The sequence below is a fragment of the Tachyglossus aculeatus genome, chromosome X1 (assembly GCF_015852505.1).
Source record: "Tachyglossus aculeatus isolate mTacAcu1 chromosome X1, mTacAcu1.pri, whole genome shotgun sequence".
NCBI classification, from domain to species: Eukaryota; Metazoa; Chordata; class Mammalia; order Monotremata; family Tachyglossidae; genus Tachyglossus; species Tachyglossus aculeatus.
In genome coordinates, this window is record NC_052101.1 from 9,156,596 (window position 1) to 9,179,702 (window position 23,107).

Here is a 23,107-nt window from a genome sequence, read left to right on the forward strand (position 1 = left end):
CTCAGATACAAGAGCTTAGCCCTGAATAAATTTCTAATAAACCATATAATTATTATGTCTGTCTTTAGCCAACTCAAACTGTATCAAACTATGATAAGCATTTGGCAATTACTATTCTATGTTACCCAGCATAGTGCTTTCCAAGAGTGAGTAATTCAATGAAATATGAAGTTTAGCAAAGATGTAGCTTTATTCTGCCATATGAAACCCAGTAATAATAACAATTTTTATTATGCTACTTGTTAAATGCTTACTATGTACCAAACAGTACAACGATGAAGTATTTATTTCAAACAAGATTGTTTCAGATTGTTGAGACAATAAATCAGTGGTATTTAGTGTGTGCTTACAGTGTGCAGGGCACTGTACTAAGCATTCAGTAGAGTACAAAACAACAGAGCTTGTTGTGGGCAGGGAATGGGTCTGTTTATTGTTATTTTATACCTTCCCAAGCACTTGGTAATAATAATAATGGCATTTATTAAGCACTTACTATGTGCAAAGCACTGTTCTAAGTACTGGGGAGGTTACAAGGAGATCAGGTTGTCCCACGGGGGGCTCAAAGTCTTAATCCCCATTTTACAGATGAGGGAACTGAGGCCCAGAGAAGTTAAGTGACTTGCCCAAAGTCACACGGCTGACAATTGGCAGAGCCGGGATTCGAACCCATGACCCCTGACTCCAAAGCCCATGCTCTTTCCACTGAGCCATGCTGCTTCTCTGTCCATTGTAAAATGGGAATTCCCTGCTTGTTTTCCCTTGTAAATAGACTGAGTCAGACTCTGTCTGACCTGATGAACTTGTATCTTCTACCTCAGTGCTTCAAACAGCGCTTGATATATAGCGAGTGCTCAACAAACAACAACAATAATAATAATAATAAGCCCAAGTAAACAAGCCTAAAGTCTGCCAAGCATGTGTAGATGTGAGACCAACAGTTTTCCAACGTGTTTTTACCTGTGGTAGCATTAATGACTCACCTGCATTACTGGATGCTTTGGTAGTAGTCAAACTGGCTTTGCTCCACCCTGTCTTCACGCTAAATAATTCAGTCATGTTTGGGATCAGCCCCATCCCTGTCATATAATCATGACATTAGAGTTAGCTCAACCTCTTTCTCCACAGGGCATTTTAATTCTCCCAGGAAAAGGGAGACGGGGCCCTCCGATTAATCGTCACGAGGCCATTCCGATAAGGCGCAAGGGAAACGATAATCTGAAAGATTTGACGGAATGTCACTTTTTAGGTAATGGCTTTAAAAAGAGAGAAAGACTGAAATTAGTTTCTTAATTACAGTTTGTGGTTCCTGGTCATCTGATCAGGGAGTTTCACATCCTTGTGTACAGGCAAACTGCAGAGACAGAGCTAAACAGGGCAGAGTTTCTGAGGCAGGAGACCATGGAGGGGAAAATCTTCGGTGAGTAATCGCTACTCAATGTTTCAGCAACTTCAGTGAAAAAACTCAGTACGGGTTATGATTTTTTTTGTTGTTGCCGCTGGGTTTTGTTCAATCTTTTTGCTAAATCTCTTTTAACTGCTTTATATGAGATTGCTCTTGAAGAATTTGCTTATATCGTATGTTTTGTTTTGTCGCCTGCTTCCCCCTTCTAGACTGTGAGCCCGTTGTTGGGTAGGAACCGTCTCTATAAGTTACCGACTTGTACTTCCCAAGCGCTTAGTACAGTGCTCTGCACACAGTAAATGCTCAATATAATACGATTGACTGAATAAATACGATTGAATGAATGAATGAATATGTTAAAGTGAGTTTCGCTGGTACGTGAGTTTTGAAGTGTTGTATAAATGGTCAATTTACAGCATTAAATCAATTATGAAAGAGAATACATTAAAATATTTTCTCACCGAAGCGAATATATACATTTAATAAACTACAAGAAAAGTAATTTTTATGAACTTGTCCACTGGAGCGTAAGTTCCTTGAGATCAGAGGTCACAGCCACTGTACCTAAGATACTCTCTCAAACATATTGTTTAGTGCTCTGCAGAGTAAGCACTCATTAAATACTTTTGATTTTCTTTTAACCCATGAGTTTTAGAAATCTGTCTGCTAATTAGTGATTTCATTCTAAACATAATTTTTTATGTGGATGTTATTTAAGCCATAGAGCCTAAACAATTCCCTCATTCTAAGTTTAGTCTTATAAAGGCAGAACATGGCTACAGATCCTTGTGCCCTGACCCGAGAAAAAATCAGGGTGGCTCTAAGACCTTGGGCAAGTCGCTTAACTTCTCTGTGCCTCAGTTACCTCAACTGTAAAATGGGGATTAAAAGTGTGAGCCCCATGTGGGACAACCTGATTACCCTGTATCTACCCCAGGACTTGGAACAGTGCTTGACACATAGTAAGCAGTTAATACCATAATTATTATTATTTATTATTATTTACTATGTGTCAAGCGCCATACCAAGCGTTGGCACATAGTAAGCGATTAACAAATACCATAATTATTATTATTGATTATTATTTACTATGTGTCAAGCACCACACCAAGCGTTGGGTGAGATACAAGCTAATCAGGTTGGACACAGTCCCTGTCCCACATGGGGCTCACGTTCTTAATTGGGCAAGTCTCTTGGCTTCTCTGGGCCTCAGTTTACCTCATCTCCTCCCCACAGCACCTGTATATATGTATGTATGTTTGTACGTATTTATCACTCTATTTTATTTGTACATATTTATGCTATTTATTTTATTTTGTTAATATGTTTTGTTTTGTCATCTGTCTCCCCCTTCTAGGCTGTGAGCCCGCTGTTGGGTAGGGGCAGTCTCTATATGCTGCCAACTTGTACTTCCCAAGCGCTTAGTACAGTGCTCTGCACACAGTAAGCGCTCAATAAATACGACTGAATGAATGAATGAATGAATAATGATGATGACTATGGTATTTGCTAAGCACTTACTGAGTGCCAGGCACTGTACTAAGCGCTGAGGCGGATACAAGCTAATCAGGCTGGACACAGTCCCTATCCCACATTATAGAAAGTGGAAAGAACCCGGGCTTGGGAGTCAGAGGTCATGGGTTCTAGTCCCAGCTCCACCACTTGTCAGCTGTGTGACTTTGGACATGTCACTTCACTTCTCTGTGCCTCAGTGACCTCATCTGTAAAATGGGGATTAAGACTGTGAGCCCCGTGTGGGACAACCTGATTACCCTGTATCCCCCCAGTGCTTCGAACCGTGCTTGGCACATAGTAAGCACTTAACAAATGACATTATTATTATTATTATTATTGGGCTCACAGTCTCAGTCCCCATTTTCCAGATGAGGGAACTGAGGCCCAGAGAAGTGAAGCGACTTGCCCCAGGTCACACAGCAGACAAGTGGCGGAGCAGGGATTAGAATCCGTGACCTTCTGATTCCCAGGCCCGGGCTCTAGCCACTAAACTACGCTGCTTCTTAGGCCTACATCATCCGGTATTCCCAGGCTCTTTTACTTGTACATATCTATTCTATTTATTTTATTTTGTTAGTATGTTTGGTTTTGTTCTCTGTCTCCCCCTTTTAGACTGTGAGCCCACCGTTGGGTAGGGACTGTCTCTAGATGTTGCCAATTTGTACTTCCCCAGAGCTCAGTACAGTGCTCTGCACATAGTAAGCGCTCAATAAATACGATTGATGATGATGATGATGAATTAGTTCCCTGCCCAAGACGAATTTCGTTTCTCGTTAGCCAAAGAAACGTGTTAGGCAGCCCCGAGCTGGTCCCGTATTAAAGGAGGATTGGCCGACACCTCGAATCTACGGGATTATCATCCCATATTCCATTCCCTCGTTCTTTCCGTTGGGCAGGTCATCATCAATCGTATTTATTGAGCGCCTACTATGTGCAGAGCACTGTACTAAGCGCTTGGGAAGTACAAAGGTCGGAATACTCTTCCTGTTTCTGAGATACGGAAGCCCCTCTACCCCCTAAAAGTCGAGGGCAGGGGAAGTGGGGCGGCCGTCGTTGCCTCGTATTCTTACAACTGAAATCTTTCCCTTTAACTTGAGAAGCAGCCTGGCTCAGCGGAAAGAGCCCGGGCTTTGGAGTCAGAGGTCATGGGTTCGAATCCCGACTCGGCCACTTGTCAGCTGTGTGACTTTGGGCAAGTCACTTCACTTCTCTGGGCCTCAGTTCCCTCATCTGTAAAATGGGGATGAAGGCTGTGAGCCCCCCCGTGGGACAACCTGATCACCTTGTAACCTCCCCAGCACTTAGAACAGTGCTTTGCACATAGTAAGTGCTTAATAAATGCCATTTTTAAAAAGCTAAGACATATTCATAACACGTCAGACTTGAAATACCATAGAGCGTTCTCTCTATTGCCCCCTTCTTCTTTTCTATTTGGTTTTAGGATGGAAGATAGAAAACTAACTGATCTAGTCTGAACAAACATTTTTCAGTAGATAAGACTTTAGGACGGTTTTAAATAGAGATAAGGCTGGGGCTTGGTGAATTTCACAACTGAGCTGCTCAACACAAAGGGCCTCTGGGTTATGGCGTGAAGGCCATACCCTCTGGCCACTTTTATGCCGCTACACTTGTTTGGTTGTGTGGATAATGAGATTTTTCTCAATTTAATTCAACTGAGCCCCCTTTTCCCTCTCCTCCTCACCATCCCCTCACCCTATCTCCTTCCCCTCCCCACAGCACCTGTATATATATATATATATATATATATATATATATATATATATATATATATATATATATATATATATAAAATATATATTAATTAGTACTTATATGATATATGTATATGCATATAATTATATACATAGTATTAATATATAATAAAATATATATAAATAAAATATATATATATTTGTACAGATTTATTACTCTATTTTACATGTGCAGATTTATCACTCTATTCTATCACTCTATTTTACTTGTACATATTTGCTATTCTATTTATTTTTTTAATGATGTGCATCTAGCTTTAATTCCATTTGTTCTGACGACTTTGACACCTTTCCACAGGTTTTGTTTTGTCATCTGTCTCCTCCTTCTAGACTGTGGGCCCGCTGTTGGGTAGGGACCGTCTCTAGATGTTGCCAACTTGTACTTCCCAAGCGCTTAGTACAGTGCTCTGCACACAGTAAGCGCTCAATAAATACAATAAATACAATTGAATGAATGAATGAAGGTCACACAGCAGACATGTGGCAGAGCTGGGATTCGAACCCATGACCTCTGACTCCAAAGCCCGGGCTCTTTCCACCGAGCCACGCTGCTTCTCTATCTGTTCTATTTATTTTATTTTGATAGTATGTTTGGTTTTGTTCTCTGTCTCCCTCTTCTAGACTGTGAGCCCACTGTTGGGTAGGGACCGTCTCTACGTGTTGCCAACTTGTACTTCCCAAGCGCTTAGTACAGTGCTCTGCACACAGTAAGCGCTCAATAAATACGATTGATTGATTGATTGACTATACTACTAGTACTATACTACTACTATACTACTATGAATACTACTAGAGAAGCAGCGTGGCTCAGTGGAAAGGGCCCGGGCTTTGGAGTCAGAGGTCATGGGTTCGAATCCCGGCTCCGCCACACGTCTGCTGTGTGACCTTGGGCAAGTCACTTAACTTCTCTGAGCTTCAGTTCCCTCATCTGTAAAATGGGGATTAAGACTGTGAGCCCCACGTGGGACAACTTGATCACCTTGTAAACCCCCCAGAGCTTCGAACAGTGCTTTGCACATAGTAAGCGCTTAACAAATGCCATTGTTATTATTATTATTATTATTGTTCAGTACAATTTCTACGTGTAGAGCACTGTTCTAAGCGCTTAGATGGACACAAAATAATCAGATTGGGCACAATCTCGGTTCTACTGGAGCTCACTAGCAGCGTGGCTTTGTGGAAAGAGCCCGGGCTCGGGAGTCAGATGTCGTGGGTTCTAATTCCGGCTCCGCCAGTTGTCAGTTTTTGTGACTTTGGGCAAGTCACTTCACTTCCCTGTGACTCAGTTCCCTCTTCTGTAAAATGGGGATTAAGACTGTGAGCCAGCCCCGCGTGGGACAACCTGATAATAATAATAATAATAATAATAATAATGGTATTTATTAAGAGCTTATTATGTGCAAAGCACTGTTCTGAGCAGTGGGGAGGTTACAAGGTGATCAGATTGTCCCACGGGGGGGCTCACAGTCTTAATCTCCATTTTACAGATTAGGTCACTGAGGCCCAGAGAAGGGAAGTGACTTGCCCAAAATCACACAGGTGACAAGTGGCGGAGTCGGGATTTGAACCCATGACCTTTGACTCCAAAGTCCATGCTCTTTCCACTGAGCCACACTGCTACCTGATCACCTTGGATCTACCCCAGGGCTTAGAACAGCGCTTGGCCATCATAAGCGCTTAACGAATACCATCATTATGATTTCTATTATTATCATTATTATGATTAATAATCCCCATTTTACAGATGAGGTAACTGAGCCACAGAGAAATGACTTGACTTGCCCAAGGTCACCCAGACATGTATCCGAGCCAGGATTAAACCCCAAGTCCTATGATTCTCAGACCCGTGCCCTTTCCACAAGGCCACACTGCTTCACAATTTTTTGTTGCATCATTTATTTATTCATATTTTCTATCATCTCCCCATCTAGATGTGACCTCACTGCGGGCAACTGTTCTCTTGTACTCTCGCAGGTGCTTTGTACAGTGCTCTGCACACAGTAATCAATCAATCAATCAATCAATCGTATTTATTGAGCACTTACTATGTGCAGAGCACTGTACTAAGCGCTTGGGAAGTACAAATTGGCAACATATAGAGACAGTCCCTACCCAACAGTGGGCTCACAGTCTAAAAGGGGGAGACAGAGAACAAAACCAAACATACTAACAAAATAAAATAAATCATCATCATCATCATCAATCGTATTTATTGAGCGCTTACTGTGTGCAGAGCACTGTACTAAGCGCTTGGGAAGTACAAATTGGCAACAGATAGAGACAGTCCCTACCCAACAGTGGGCTCACAGTCTAAAAGGGGGAGACGGAGAACAAAACCAAACACACTAACAAAAGAAAATAAATAGAATCGATATGTACAGGTAAAATAAATAAATAAATAGAGTAATAAATATGTACAAACATATATACATATATACAGGTGCTGTGGGGAAGGGAAGGAGGTAAGATGGGGGGATGGAGAGGGAGACGAGGGGAAGAGGAAGGAAGGGGCTCAGTCTGGGAAGGCCTCCTGGAGGAGGTGAGCTCTCAGTAGGGCCTCAACAAATCATCATCTTCATCAATCGTATTTATTGAGCGCTTACTATGTGCAGAGCACTGTACTAAGCGCTTGGGAAGTACAAATTGGCAACCTATAGAGACAGTCCCTACCCAACAGTGGGCTCACAGTCTAAAAGACTTATCAAATCCAAATAATCCAAATAAAATGGATTGAAATGCAAACCGAGCCCACTGACGGGTAGGGACCGTCTCTATATGTTGCCAATTTGTACTTCCCAAGCGCTTAGTACAGTGCTCTGCACATAGTAAGCGCTCAATAAATACGATCGATGATGATGATGATGATGCCCAAATCTAAATTTTTAATCCCCCTATTTACCGTGGTCACCCCCCGTCCAAGGCGTAAAGCAAAGAGGACTGCGGCTAGAGCTGGAACAGCCGAACTATTTTTTGTTTTCCCCTTTCAGAGAGATGGGGATTATCTTCTCCATGATGCCCCAAAACCTGGGTGTGGAAGAGACCTGAGATTTCAGCAATTTCAAGAAATCCCAAAGCACAGGTACGTTCTTTATGGAGGGGGGAGAACAGCTGCCCCATTTTGCCGGCTGGCGTTCATTTTTCCCCCTTTTAGACTGTGAGCCTGTTATCGACAAGTAGGGTGCAAAATAGGTTAATCGGTGTAAGTCGGCCGCAGGGTTCTTGTACCCAGGGTGGTGATGCAGATAGGAAAAATGACTCGGAGACATGAGTTCAGATAGAGCAGTAAAGAAGGAAAGTGGCTACCTGCCCGTTCACCTCCCGGGAGAGGTACGAGTGACAAGCAGCCCCGATCCCATTCTCACTGTGTCTTTTATTGAGTCACAGCAACATGGGAGGGAGCATTTAGGAATTTCAGGAATCCAATTAGGACCGACAGGATGAATGTAAATTCTATGATTTTACTGCCTTGTTAAGGTTGTTATCTGCCTTATGGCCTTGTATAAATAGGTGTGTAAATTCCGTTATCTTCTGTTGTTACTGTCTTGTCAGGTTGTCATCCTAAATTCTGTTATCTTCTGTTGTCACTGTCTAGTCAGGATGTAGTCCTAAATTCTGTTATCTTATGTTGTCAGAATGTCATCCGACCTAGGACCTTACATATATAAGTGTTACTTGTTAATTGCCTTGAAGGCATCCGTTGCAAACAATACAAAAAGGAGTTGTTCTCTCAGCCTGCACAAAATGGAGGGTTACTGTTAGTATACACAAAATGGAGTCAGTCATGTCAAGTCCGCTGTGGACAACAGAGCCCACTGTTGGGTAGGGACCGTCTCTATATGTTGCCAATTTGTACTTCCCAAGCGCTTAGTACAGTGCTCTGCACATAGTAAGCGCTCAATAAATACGATTGATGATGATGATGATGATTTTTCCCAACAACAGCTTTTTAAAATTTGAAGCAAGTGACAGGGAATAATAATTATTATTATTATGGTTTTTGTTAGGTGCTTACTAAGCTCCAGCCACTGTACTAGAGAAGCAGCGGGCTCTGTGGAAAGAGCCCGGGCTTTGGAGTCAGAGGTCATGGGTTCGGATCCCGACTCCACCACGTGTCCGCTGTGTGATCTTGGGCAAGTCACTTAACTTCTCTGGGCCTCAGTTCCCCCATCTGTAAAATGGGGATTAAGACTGTGAGCCCCATGTGGGACAACCTGATCACCTTGCATCCTCCCAGCTGTTAGAACAGTGCTTTGCACATGGTAAGCACTTAACAAATACCATCATCATTATTGTTATCATTATTATTATTACGGGTTCAAATCCCAGCTGCACCGCTTGTCAGCTGTGTGACTTTGGGCGAGTCACTTCACTTCTCTGGGCCTCAGTTCCCTCATCTGTCAAATGGGGATGAAGACTGTGGGCCTCCCGTGGGACAACCTGATCACCTTGGAACCTCCCCAGCGCTTAGAACAGTGCTTTGCACATAGTAAGCGCTTAATAAATGCTATCATTAATTCAGTACGATGGGATGAATGAATGAATGAAGAAATGGCAGGGCTGGGAGGGGGCTCCCCCTCCCGGGGAACAGTGGTACGGCCCGCCCTCCCCCCCCTTACAGAGCGCAATGGTTCAGCCCGCGCAATTCAGCCTGGGAATTTTACAGTCCGGCTCTCCCCCCTTCCCAAGGGCAGTGGTACGGCCCATGGGCCCACGACGTCATCGCGCTCTCTCTCCCCCCTTACAGCGTGCAATGGTACGGCCCGCGACCCCTTCAGGGGAAAAGTACGACTGTCCGCCCCGCCCTAATTCCCCCCCCTTCCAGGGATCAGTGGTACGGCCCGCCAAAGTGCAAGGCCTGCTCCTCCCTTTTCCCCCCTTATAGGGAGAAGTGGTACGGTCCGGAAAATATAGGGCTGCTCCTCGCTCTCCCCCCTCTTATAGGGAGAAGTGGTAGGGTCCCAAAAAATATAGGGCTGCTACTCGCTCTCCCCCCACCTTGTAGGGAGAAGTGGTACGGCCCGAAAAAATATAGGGCTGCTCCTCCCTCTCCCCCCTCTTATAGGGTGAAGTGGTACGGCCCGAAAAATATAGGGCTGCTCCTTGCTCTCCCCCCACCTTATAGGGAGAAGTGGTAGGGTCCGAAAGATATAGGGCTGCTCCTCGCTCTCCACCCAATCCCCCTATTTTAGGGAGAAGTGGTAGGGTCCGACAAAGATGTAGGCCTGCTCCTCACTCTCCCCCTTTTTTAGGGAGAAGTGGTACGGCCCGAGAAAAATGTAGGGGTGCTCCTCGCTTCCCCCCCTCTTATATGGAGAAGTGGTACGGCCCGAAAAAAACTAGGGTTGCTCTTTGCTCTCCCCCCCTTATAGGGAGAACTGGTACGGTCCGAGAAAAATATAGGGCTGCTCCTCGCTCTTCCCCCCCGTTTTAGGGAGAAGTGGTAGGGTCCGACAAAGACGTAGGCCTGCTCCTCACTCTCCCCCTTTTTTAGGAAGAAGTGGTACGTCCCGAGAAAAATATAGGGCTGCTCCTCCCTTCCCCCCCTCTTATATGGAGAAGTGGTACGGCCCGAAAAAAACTAGGGTTGTTCTTCGCTCTCCCCCCCTTATAGGGAGAAGTGGTACGGTCCGAGGAAAATATAGAGCTGCTCCTCGCTCTTCCCCCCCCTTTTGGGGAGAAGTGGTAGGGTCCGACAAAGATGTAGGCCTGCTCCTCACTCTCCCCCGTTTTAGGGAGAAGTGGTACGGCCCGAAAAAATCTGGGTCTGCTCCTCCCTCTCCACCCCCCTTTTAGGAAGACATGGTACGGCCCGCGAAAGATGTAGGTCTGCTCCTAGCTCTCCCCCCCCCCCCCTTTTTGGGGAGAAGTGGTACGGCCCGCGAAAGGTCTAGGCCTGCTCCTCGCTCTCCCCCCCTTTTGTGAAGAAGTGGTGCGGCCCGCGAAAGATGGAGGTCTAATCCCGGCTCCCCCCGTCTTGTAGGGAGCGGTGGTACGGTCGGGGGGGCGGGGGGGGGGGAGGGAGGGAGGGAGTCAGGCGCCGCTGTGGGAATCACGAGGGAGGGGGAAAGGAGTGATTGGCCAGTGGAGGGGCGGGGCCTCTGCGCCGCGGGACACGCCCCCCGAAGGAAGGCGTGTGATTGGCTGGCCCGGGTTCAGGGGGCGGGGCCTCCGGACTTCAGGCTCCGCCCACTTATCGGAAAGGCTTGTGATTGGCCGGCCGTGTCTAGGGGGCGGGGACTCAGGGCCTCGGGGCACGCCCACGCCGAGGACAGGCGTGTGATTGGGCGGCCGGGAGGAGGGGGCGGGGCCTCCGGGCCTCAGGCTCCGCCCCCTCCCCTCGGGAGCGCGCCTGGGCCGGGCCTGCAGAAATTGCAGCCGAATTTGCAACAGATTCTGCAGCTAAACCTGCAGCTAAACGTGCTGCTGCAGGGCCCACGGACGGCTGCCCGACCGCCCGCCCGGTGAGTTCACCCGAACACTGTCAGCCCGCCTTATAGTAACAACAATAATAATAATAATAATAATAATAATGATAACAATTATGGGCTTTGTTAAGCGCTTACTATGTGCCAGGCACTGTACTAAGCGCTGGGGTGGATGCAAGCTCATCAGGGCGGACACGGCCCCCGCCCCACTCTGGGCTCACAGTCTTAATCCCCATTTTCCACCTAATTAAGAATAATGATGGCATTTGCTAAGCGCTTAGTATGTGCCAGGCACTGTACTAAGCGCTGGGGTGGATACAGGCTCATCAGGGCGGACACGGTCCCTGCCCCACTCTGGGCTCACAGTCTTAATCCCCATTTTCCACCTAATTAGGAATAATGATGGTATTTGCTAAGCGCTTAGTATGTGCCAGGCACTGTACTAAGCGCTGGGGTGGATGCAAGCTCATCAGGGCGGACACGGTCCCTGCCCCACTCTGGGCTCACAGTCTTAATCCCCATTTTCCACCTAATTAAGAATAATGATGGTATTTGTTAAGCGCTTAGTATGTGCCAGGCACTGTACTAAGCGCTGGGGTGGATGCAGGCTCATCAGGGCGGACACGGTCCCTGCCCCACTCTGGGCTCACAGTCTTAATCCCCATTTTCCACCTAATTAAGAATAATGATGGTATTTGCTAAGCGCTTAGTATGTGCCAGGCACTGTACTAAGCGCTGGGGTGGATACAGGCTCATCAGGGCGGACACGGTCCCCGCCCCACTCTGGGCTCACAGTCTTAATCCCCATTTTCCACCTAATTAAGAATAATGATGGTATTTGCTAAGCGCTTAGTATGTGCCAGGCACTGTACTAAGCGCTGGGGTGGATGCAAGCTCATCAGGGCGGACACGGTCCCCGCCCCACTCTGGGCTCACAGTCTTAATCCCCATTTTCCACCTAATTAAGAATAATGATGGTATTTTTTAAGCGCTTAGTATGTGCCAGGACTGTATTAAGCGCTGGGGTGGATACAAGATCATGCGGACAAGGTCCCTGCCCCACTCTGGAGTCACAGTCTTAATCCCCATTTTCCACCTAATTAAGAATAATGATGGTATTTGCTAAGCGCTTAGTATGTGCCAGGCACTGTACTATGTGCTGTGTGACCTTGGGCAAGTCACTTAACTTCTCTGAGCTTCAGTTCCCTCATCTGTAAAATGGGGATTGACTGTGAGCCCCACGTGGGACAGCCTGATCACGTTGTATCCCCCCCCCCAGCGCTTAGAACAGTGCGTTGCACATAGTAAGCGCTTAACAAATGCTATTATTATTATTATCATTATTATTACTATTATTATTACAAGCTAATCAGGTTGGACACAGTCACTGTCCCCCGTAGGGCTCACAGTCTCAATCCCCACCTTCCACATAATAATAATGATGGCATTTGTTAAGCGCTTAGTATGTGCCAGGCACTGTACTAAGCGCTGGGGTAGGTACAGGCTAATCAGGTTGGAAACAGTCCCTGCCCCAAGTGGGGCTCACATTCTAAATCCCCATTTTCCACGCAATAAATAATAATTGTGGTGTTTGTTAAGCGCTTAGTATGTGGTATTCTTCATTCATTCATTCATTCAATCGTATTTATTGAGCGCTTACTGTGTGCAGAGCACTGGACTAAGCGCTTGGGAAGTACAAGTTGGCAACATACAGAGACGGTCCCTACCCAACAGCGGGCTCACAGTCTAGAAGGGGGAGACAGACAGCAAAACAAAACGTATTAACAAAATAGAATAAATATGTACAAAAAAAATAAATAAACAGAGTTATAAATATGTACAAACATATGCCAGGCACTGTACTAAGCATTGGGGGGGATACAGTCCCTGTCCCACATGGGGCTCACAGTCCCAATCCCCATTTTGCAGATGAGGTGACTGGGGCCCAGAGAAGTTAAGTGACTTGCCCAAGGTCACACAGCACATAGTACAGTGCCTGGCACATACTAAGCGCTTAACAAATACTATCATTATTCTTAATTAGGTGGAAAATGGGGATTAAGACTGTGACCCCAGAGTGGGGCAGGGCCCGTGTCCGCATGATCTTGTATCCACCCCAGCGCTTAGTACAGTGCCTGGCACATACTAAGCGCTTAACAAATACCATCATTATTCTTAATTAGGTGGAAAATGGGGATTAAGACTGTGAGCCCAGAGTGGGGACAAGCAGACAAGGAGGAGAGCGGAATTAGAACCCAGATCCTTCTGAATCCCAGGCCCGCGCTCTATCCAGTAGGCCAGGCTGCTTATTTATTTTACTTGTACATATTTATTCTATTTATTTTATTTTGTTAATATGTTTTGTTCTCTGTCTCTCCCTTCTAGACTGTGAGCCCGCTGTTGGGTAGGGACCGTCTCTATATGTTGCCAACTTGTACTCACCAAGCGCTTAGTACAGTGCTCTGCACACAGTAAGCGCTCAATAAATACGACTGATTGATTCCCTTTTATCGAGCACTTAATGCAATGCGTAGAACTAAGTGCGGTCAGCATGCTAAGGAAAGAGGCTGAGCATTAATAATGCTAATCATCAGTCGTATTTATTGAGCGCTTACTATGTGCAGAGCACTGTACTAAGCGCTTAGATTTAGTACTATTAAGTACTGTTAAGGGCTTACTTAGTAAGCGCTTAGACTTAGTACAGTGTAATGACATACACTGTCCCTTTTTCATTCATTCGATCGTATTTATTGAGTACTTACTGTGCGCAGAGCACTGTACTAAGCGCTTGGGAAAGTCCAGTACAGCAATAGAGACAATCCCTGGCCCACCAGGAACTTCTCCTGCTTTGTAAGACTAAAGTGTGCAGATACAGCAGTGAAGCAGCCAAGGCAGACGGTTAACTGGACGGTTATTAGGATTATTTTTTGACTGGATCATCATCATCATCAATCGTATTTATTGAGCGCTCACTGTGTGCAGAGCACTGTACTAAGCGCTTGGGAAGTACAAGTTGGCAACATATAGAGACGGTCCGTACCCAACAGAGGGCTCACAGTCTAAAAGAGAGGGCTCACGATGATTATTATTATTTTTTTTTTTGACAAATCTAATTGGGTCCAGCTGCTATCTCTTAAAATGAACAGACGGCAAATTCCGAGAATCTCAATTTAATCTCCATTTGACAGATGAGGAAACCGAGGCTCCGAGAAGTGAGGTGACTTGGCAGAGGCCACACAGAGCAGGCAGACGGGCGGAGGCGGAGGTCCTCTGACTCAGTCATGCAGTCGTATTTATTGAGCGCTTACTGTGTACAGGGCACTGTACTAAGCGCTTGAGAAGTACAAATCGGCAACAGAGATGGTCCCTAACCAACAGCGGGCTCACAGTCTAGAAGGCGGAGACAGATAAAAAATAAAACAAGGAAACAGGTGTCAATACCGACAGAATAAATAGAATTATAGCTATATCATCATCATCATCAATCGTATTTATTGAGCGCTTACTCTGTGCAGAGCACTGTACTAAGCGCTTGGAAAGTACAAATCGGCAACAGATAGAGACAGCCCCTAACCAACAGCGGGCTCACAGTCTAGGAGGGGGAGACAGATTAAAAAAATAACAAAACAAGGAAACAGGTGTCAATACCGACAGAATAAATAGAATTATAGCTATATCATCATCAATCGTATTTATTGAGCGCTTACTGTGTGCAGAGCACTGTACTAAGCGCTTGGAAAGTACAAATTGGCAACAGGTAGAGACAGTCCCTCCCCAACAGTGGGCTCACAGTCTAAAAGCGCATCATTAATAAAATAAATAGCGTTGTTGGGTAGGGACCGTCTCTATCTGTTGCCCAATTGTACTTTCCAAGCGCTTAGTACAGCGCTCTGCACACAGTGAGCGCTCAGTAAATACGATTGAATGAAATACAGTAATATGACTCGGAGACCGTAGGTCACGCTATTTCTCAAGTTAGTGATTCCGGCTTCCCGTGACAGCGCTTAGAACAGTGCTTTGCACATAGTAAGCGCTTAACAAATGCCGTCATTGTTATTATCGAGACCAATTAAATCCATTTAAGTGCTTTCAGGACTAAACACGTCTAAAACAGAGCTCGTCGTCTTCCCATCCAGACCTGCCCTCCCCCAGACTTTCCCATGAGTGTAGAGAATACCCCCAGCCCCCCTGAAGCTGCGTGGCCCAGTGGGAGTCAGAAGGTCATGGGTTCTAATCCCGCCTCTGCCATTTATTAGGGAAATCACTTTCCTTCCCTGGGCCTCAGTTACCTCATCTGTAAAACGGGGATTGAGGCCGTGAGCCCCACGTGGGACAGGGGCCGTATCCAACCCGACTTGCTTGTATCCACCCCAGCATTTAGTACAGCGCCTGGCATTCATTCAATCATATTTATTGAGCACTTACTGTGTGCAGAGCACTGTACTAAGCGCTTGGGAAGTACAAGTTGGCAACATATAGAGACAATCAATCAATCAATCGTATTTATTGAGCGCTTACTGTGTGCAGAGCACTGTACTAAGCGCTTGGGAAGTACAAGTTGGCAACATATAGAGACGGTCCCTACCCAACAGTGGGCTCACAGTCTAGAAGGGGGAGATGGAGAACAAAACCAAACATACTAACAAAATAAAATAGAATAGATATGTACAAGTAAAATAAATAGAGTAATAAATATGTACAAACATATATACATATATACAGGTGCTGTGGGGAAGGGAAGGAGGTAAGATGGGGGGATGGAGAGGGGGAGAGGTCCCTACCCAGCAGTGGGCTCACAGTCTAGAAGGGGGAGACAGACAACAAAACAAAACATATTAACAAAAATGAAATAAATAGAATAGTAAATATGTACAAGGCACATAGTAAGCGCTTAGCAAGTACCACAATTATTATTATTATGAGCACAAACCTGTCACATTGGCACTCTCCTCGACTCCTGTTCAGTCTGCCCCCAAATCCTTCCGGTTGGACCTTTGCGACATCTCTAGAATCCAGTCTTTCATTCATTCACTCGTATTTATTGAGCGCTTACCGTGTGCAGAGCACTGTACTAAGCGCTTGGGAAGTACAAGTTTGCAACATGAACCCACTGTTGGGTAGGGACTGTCTCTATATGTTGCCAATTTGTACTTCCCAAGCGCTTAGTACAGTGCTCTGCACACAGTAAGCGCTCAATAAATACGATTGATTGATATAGAGACGGTCCCTACCCAAAAGTGGGCTCACAGTCTAGAAGGGGGAGACAGACAACAAAACATATTAACAAAATAAAATAAGTAGAATAAAAATGTACAAGTAAAATAAATAAATCAATAAATAGAGTAATAAATCCATACAAACATCTATACATATATACAGGTGCTGTGGGGAAGGGAAGGAGTCTTCTAGACTGTGAGCCCGCTGTTGGGTAGGGACCGTCTCTCTATGTTGCCAACTTGTACTTCCCAAGCGCTTAGTACAGTGCTCTGCACACAGTAAGCGCTCAATAAATATAATTGATTGATTGATTGGAGAGGGGGAGGAGGGAGAGAGGAAGTCTTTCCTCTCTCCAAACCGCTCCCGCTCTGGTCGATTGTTTCCCACCTTGACTACTGCATCAGCCTCCTTGCTGACCACCCTTCGGCCTATTTAATAATCATAATGATGGTATTTGTTAAGCGCTTACTATGTGCCAAGCACCATTTTAATAATAATAACAGAGGCATTTATTAAGCGCTTACTATGTGCAAAGCACTGTTCTAAGCGGTGGGGAGGTTACAAGGTGATCAGGTTGTCCCACGGGGGGCTCACAGTCTTAATCCCCATTTTACAGATGAGGGAACTGAGGCACAGAGGAGTTAAGTGACCGCAGTTGACAAGTGGCGGAGCCGGGATTTGAACCCATTCATTCATTCCTTCATTCAGTTGTATTTATTGAGTGCTCACTGTGTGCAGAGCACTGTACTAAGCGCTTGGGAAGTCCAAGTTGGCAACATATAGAGATGGTCACAGTCTAGAAGGGGGAGACAGACAACAAAACATACTAACAAAATAAAATGAATAGAATAAATATGTACAAGTAAAATAAATAAATAAATAGAGTAATAAATCCATACAAACATATATACATATATTACAGGTGCTGTGGGGAGGGAAAGGAGGTAAGGCGGGGAGAAGGGGGAGAGGAAGGAGGGGGCTCAGTCTGGGGATAATTCTACTTATTTATATTGATGCTATTGAAACCTGTCTACTTGTTTTATTGTCTGACTTCCCCCTTCTGCCCACTGTGGGCAGGGATTGTCTCTCTTTGTTGCCGAACTGTACTTCTCAAACGCCTAGTACAGCGCTCTGCACACAGTAAGCGCTCAATAAATAACAATAATAATAATAATAATGGCATTAAGCGCTTACTATGTGCAAAGCACCGTTCTAAGCACTGGGGAGATTACAAGGTGATCAGGTTGTCCCACGGGGGGCTCGCAGTCTTCATCCCCGTTTTGCAGATGAGGGAACTGAGGCCCAGAGAAGTGAAGTGACTCGCCCAACGTCACCCAGCGGACAGTTGGCGGAGCCGGGATTGGAACCCATGACCTGTGGCTCCAAGGCCCGGGCTCTTTCCGCTGAGCCACGCTGATATGTCTGTTTCCTGATCTGTAAAATGGAGATTGAATATCTCTTCTTCCGTAGAGCCTGAGCCCCACGGGAGAAAGGGACTATGACCAGCCGGATTATCTCGTATTTATCGGAGCTTTCAGTATCAGAACTTGGCCCGCAGTATGTGTCTAAGAGACGCCGCTTCCGAAAAAATCAACAAACAAACCCTCCTGCCCATTTTACCCGTGTTGCACTTCAATGTCCTCTCTCTTACTGCGGAGCCCGTGGCTTCGTCTTGGCTATGTTGTGGCTCCCTCTCCTCCCCGCTGCAAGCAATCGATCAATAATCTTTACTGAGCACCCACTGTGTGCAAGAGTATCCAGATGACAGGCCACCGCTCTCGTCCGTCTTCAAAGCCTTACTAAAATCACATCTCCCCCAAGGGACCTTCCTTGAATAAGCCCCGACCTCCGCTGTTTGCCCTCTTCTGGCTCAGTGGAAAGAGCCCAGATTTGGGAGTCGGGTCGTGGGTTCTAATCCTGCTCCTAATCCTGCTCTCTTCCTCCCTTCAAGGCCCTGCTGAGAGCTCACCTCCTCCAGGAGGCCTTCCCAGACTGAGCCCCTTCCTTCCTCTCCCCCTCGTCCCCCTCTCCATCCCCCCATCTTACCTCCTTCCCTTCCCCACAGCACCTGTATATATGTATATATGGTTGTACATATTTATTACTCTATTTATTTCACTTGTACATTTCTATCCTATTTATTTTATTTTGTTGGTATGTTTGGTTCTGTTCTCTGTGTCCCCCTTTTAGACTGTGAGCCCACTTTTGGGTAGGGACTGTCTCTATGTGTTGCCAATTTGCACTTCCCAAGTGCTTAGTACAGTGCTCTGCACATAGTAAGCGCTCAATAAATACGATTGATTGATTGATTGCTCCGCCCCTTGTCAGCTGTGTGACTTCGGGCGAGTCACTTCACTTCTCTGTGCCTCAGTTACCTCTTCTGTCTTGTTTTGTTGTCCGTCTCCCCCTTCTAGACTGTGAGCCCGTTGTTGGGTAGGGACCGTCTCTATATGTCACCGACCTGTATTCCCAAGCGCTTAGTACAGTGCTCTGCGCACAGTAAGCGCTCAATAAATACGATTGAATGAATGATGATGATGATGATGGCATTTATTAAGTGCTTACTATGTGCAAAGCACTGTTCTAAGCGCTGGGGAGGTTACAAGGTGATCAGAATGAATGAATAAAATGGGGATGAAGACTGTGAGCCCCCCGTGGGACAACCTGATTACCTTGTAACTACCCCGGTGCTTAGAACAGTGCTTGGCACATAGTAAGCGCTTAACGAATACCATCATTATTGTTATTACTTAGCACCTTGATTCTTCACCCCACCGCCACAGCACTTATGTACAGAGAAGCAGCGTGGCTTAGTGGAAGGAGCACAGGTTTGGGGGTCAGAGGTCATGGATTCAAATTCCAGCTCTGTCAGCTGTGTGACTTCGGGCGAGTCACTTCACTTCTCTGTGCCTCAGTCACCTCTTCTGTCTTGTTTTGTCGTCTGTCTCCCCCTTCTAGACTGTGAGCCCGTTGTTGGGTGGGGACCGTCTCTAGATGTCACAACCTGTATTCCCCAGCGCTTAGTACAGTGCTCTGCACACAGTAAGCACTCAATAAATACAATTGAATGAATGAATGAATAAAATGGGGATGAAGACTGTGAGCCCCACGTGGGACAACCTGATTACCTTGTATTCATTCATTCAATCGTATTTATTGAGCGCTTACTGTGTGCAGAGCACTGTACTAAGCGCTTGGGAAGTACAAGTTGGCAACATATAGGGTGGTTAGAACAGTGCTTGGCACATAGTAAGCGCTTAACAAATACCATCATTATTATTATTACTTAGCACCTTGATTCTTCACCCCACCGCCCCAGCACTTATGTACAGAGAAGCAGCGTGGCTTAGTGGAAAGAGCACAGGTTTGGGGGTCAAGGTCATGGATTCAAATTCCAGCTCTGTCAGCTGTGTGACTTCGGGCGAGTCACTTGACTTCTCTGGGCCTCAGTTCCCTCGTCTAGAAAATGGGGATGAAGACTGAGCCCCACCTGGGACAGCCTGATTACCTCATATCTCCCCCAGTGCTTAGAACAGTGCTTGGCACATAGTAAGTGCCATCATCATCACCAATGCCATCATCATTTTATCGTTATTACCCATCTTTAATTGATTTTTAATGTCCGTCTCCCCTTCTGTAGCCTCCCCACGCTGTGTAGGTGGGGATCACAGTGCCTGTAACTGGTAAGTGCTCAGTAAATACTACTGATCGATCGATAAGGTATTGGGGTAGACTGTGAGCCCCCCTTTTAGACTGTGAGCCCACTGTTGGGTAGGGACTGTCTCTCTATGTTGCCAACTTGGACTTCCCAAGCGCTTAGTACAGTGCTCTGCACACAGTAAGCGCTCAATAAATACGATTGATGATGACGATTGATGATGGGGTGGGAAATGGAGACGGGGGAATGAGAAGAGTCAAGCAGGGACTGAGTGATCGAAGGGAAAGTAAGGCGCAGCAGGGGTGTTTTCAATGCCCGTGAATGTTTCATAGCTTTCTCTTAGTCTTTTCATCATCATCAATTGCATTTATTGAGCGCTTACTATGTGCACAGCACTGTACTAAGCGCTTGGGAAGTACAAATTGGCAGCATATAGAGACAGTCCCTACCCAACAATGGGCTCACAGTCTAAAAGGGGGAGACAGAGAACAAAACCAAACATACTAACAAAATAAAATAAATAGAATAGTCTTGTGGTTAAAGAAGCAGCGTGGCTCAGTGGAAAGAGCCTGGGCTTTGGAGTCAGAGGTCATGGGTTCAAATCCCGGCTCCTCCACTTGTCAGCTGTGTGACCTTGGGCAAGTCACTTCACTTCTCTGGGCCTCAGTTCCCTCATCTGTAAAATGAGGATGAAGACTGTGAGACCTACGTGGGACAACCTGATCACCTTGTAACCTCCCCAGCGCTTAGAACGGTGCTTTGTACATAGTAAGCGCTTAATTAACACCATCATTATTAACCTAGTTTTGAAACAATCAATCCATCAATCGTATTTATTGAGCGCTTACTGTGTGCAGAGCACTGTACGAAGCGCTTGGGAAGTCCAAGTTGGCAACATATAGAGACGGTCCCTACCCAACAGTGGGCTCACAGTCTAAAAGGGGGAGACAGAGAACAAAACCAAACATACTAACAAAATAAAGTAAATAGAATAGATAGGTACAAGTAAAATAAATAAATAGAGTAATAAATATGTACAAACATATATACATATGTACAGGCGCTTGGGAAGTACAAGTTGGCAACATAGAGACAGTCCCTACCCAACAGTGGGCTCACAGTCTAAAAGGGGGGAGACAGAGAACAAAACCAAACATACTAACAAAGTAAAATAAACAGAATAGATATGTACAAGTTAAATAGAGTAATAAATATGTACAAACATATATACATATGTACAGGTGCTGTGGCACCAAACCAAGTGACCTCAGGCAGTACAGAGCGACGGCAAATCCCAGCAGCCTGACCTAACGGAAAGAGGACAGGATTTGGAGTCAGGAGACTTGGGTACAGAAACCGTCTCTGCCACTTGCTTGCTGTGTGACCTTGGGCAAGTCGCTTTACTTCTCTGGGCCTCGGTTCCCTCATCTGTATAATGGGCATTGAGACCGTGAGCCCCCACGTGGGACAGGGACTGCGTCCAACCCGATTTGCTTGTATCCACCCCAGCGCTTAGTACGGTGCCTGGCACCTAGTAAGCGCTTAACAAATACCGTCATCGTTATTATTATTCATTCCTTCGTTCGATCATATTTATTGAGTGCTTAGAGTGTGCAGAGCACTGTACGAAGCCTTTGGAAAGTGCAGTTCTGCAATTGAGACAGTCAGTGCTAAAGTTTGATAATTATTATTGTCATCGTCTGCCTCTTAAGTTCGATAATTATTATTTTCATCATCTACTACCTCGAGACAGCGCAGTGAGCGCTCAACGAGTATCTCAGTTATCAGCGCTTAAGTTTGATAATTATTATTATCGTCATCGTCTGCCTCAAGACTTAGCGCAGTGAGCGCTCGAGTATCTCAGTTATCTGCGCTTAAGTTCGATAATTATTATTATCGTCATCGTCTGCCTCGAGACTTAGCCCAGTGAGCGCTCAACGAGTATCTTAGTTAATCTTAACTAATTTTTAGGTATTCTAGACTGTGAGCCCACTGTTGGGTAGGGACTGTCTCTATATGTTGCCAACTTGTACTTCCCAAGCGCTTAGTACAGTGCTCAATAAATATGACTGATTATCTCAGTTATCAGCGCTTAAGTTCGATAATTACTATTATCGTCATCATCTGCCTCGCGACTTAGCCCAGTGAGTGCTCAACGAGTATCTCAGTTATCAGCGCTTAAGTTTAATAATTATTATTATCGTCATTGTCTGCCTCGAGACTTAGCCCAGTGAGCGCTCAACGAGTATCTCCGTTATTCTTAACTCTAATTTTTAGGTATTGAATATTCGTCACCGTCGTTCGCTTTTCAGATCGCAGACCCCCCTTCCTGGAGTCTAAAGACTCAGAGCCGGCGCATCAGGAAATCGCAGACGCTCCTTCCAGGCGTCTAAAGACCCAAAGCCGGCGCATCAGGAAATCGCAGACGCTCCTTCCAGGCGTCTAAAGACTCAAAACCGGCGCATCAGGAAATCGCAGATGCTCCTTCCAGGAGCCTAAAACCGAAATCCGGTGCATCAGGAAATCGCAGATGCTCTTTCCAGGCGTATAAAGGACTCAAAGCCGGAGCATCAGGAAATCGCAGACGCTCCTTCCAGGCGTCTAAAGACCCAAATCCGGCACATCAGGAAATCGCAGACGCTCCTTCCAAGAGTCTAAAGACCGAAATCCGGCACATCAGGAAATCGCAGACGCTCCTTCCAGGTGCATAAAGGACTCAAAGCCGGCGCATCAGGAAATCGCAGACACTCCTTCCAGGAGTCTAAAGACCCAAAGCCGGCACATCGGGAAATCGCAGACGCTGCGTCCAGGAGTCTAAAGACCCAAAGCCGGCGCATCGGGAAATCGCAGACGCTCCTTCCAGGCGTCTAAAGACTCAAAGCCGGCGCATCGGGAAATCGCAGACGCTCCTTCCAGGAGTCTTAAAGACCCAAAGCCGGCACATCGGGAAATCGCAGACGCTCCGTCCAGGAGTCTAAAGACCCAAAGCCGGCGCATCGGGAAATCGCAGACGCTCCTTCCAGGCGTCTAAAGACTCAAAGCCGGCGCATCGGGAAATCGCAGACGCTCCTTCCAGGCGTCTAAAGACCGAAATCCGGCGCATCGGGAAATCGCAGCC

At 46.0% G+C, this 23,107-nt stretch overlaps 1 long non-coding RNA gene across 1 annotated transcript; it reads left to right on the forward strand.

Moving 5' to 3' along the window:
• Positions 1-1,284: 1,284 nt before the first annotated feature.
• LOC119919471 lies at positions 1,285-23,103 on the forward strand. The gene is made up of 3 exons (XR_005447692.1): positions 1,285-1,417; positions 7,677-7,768; positions 22,267-23,103. It is a non-coding gene; the product is annotated as an uncharacterized LOC119919471 (long non-coding RNA).
• The last annotated feature ends 4 nt before the right edge of the window (positions 23,104-23,107 follow it).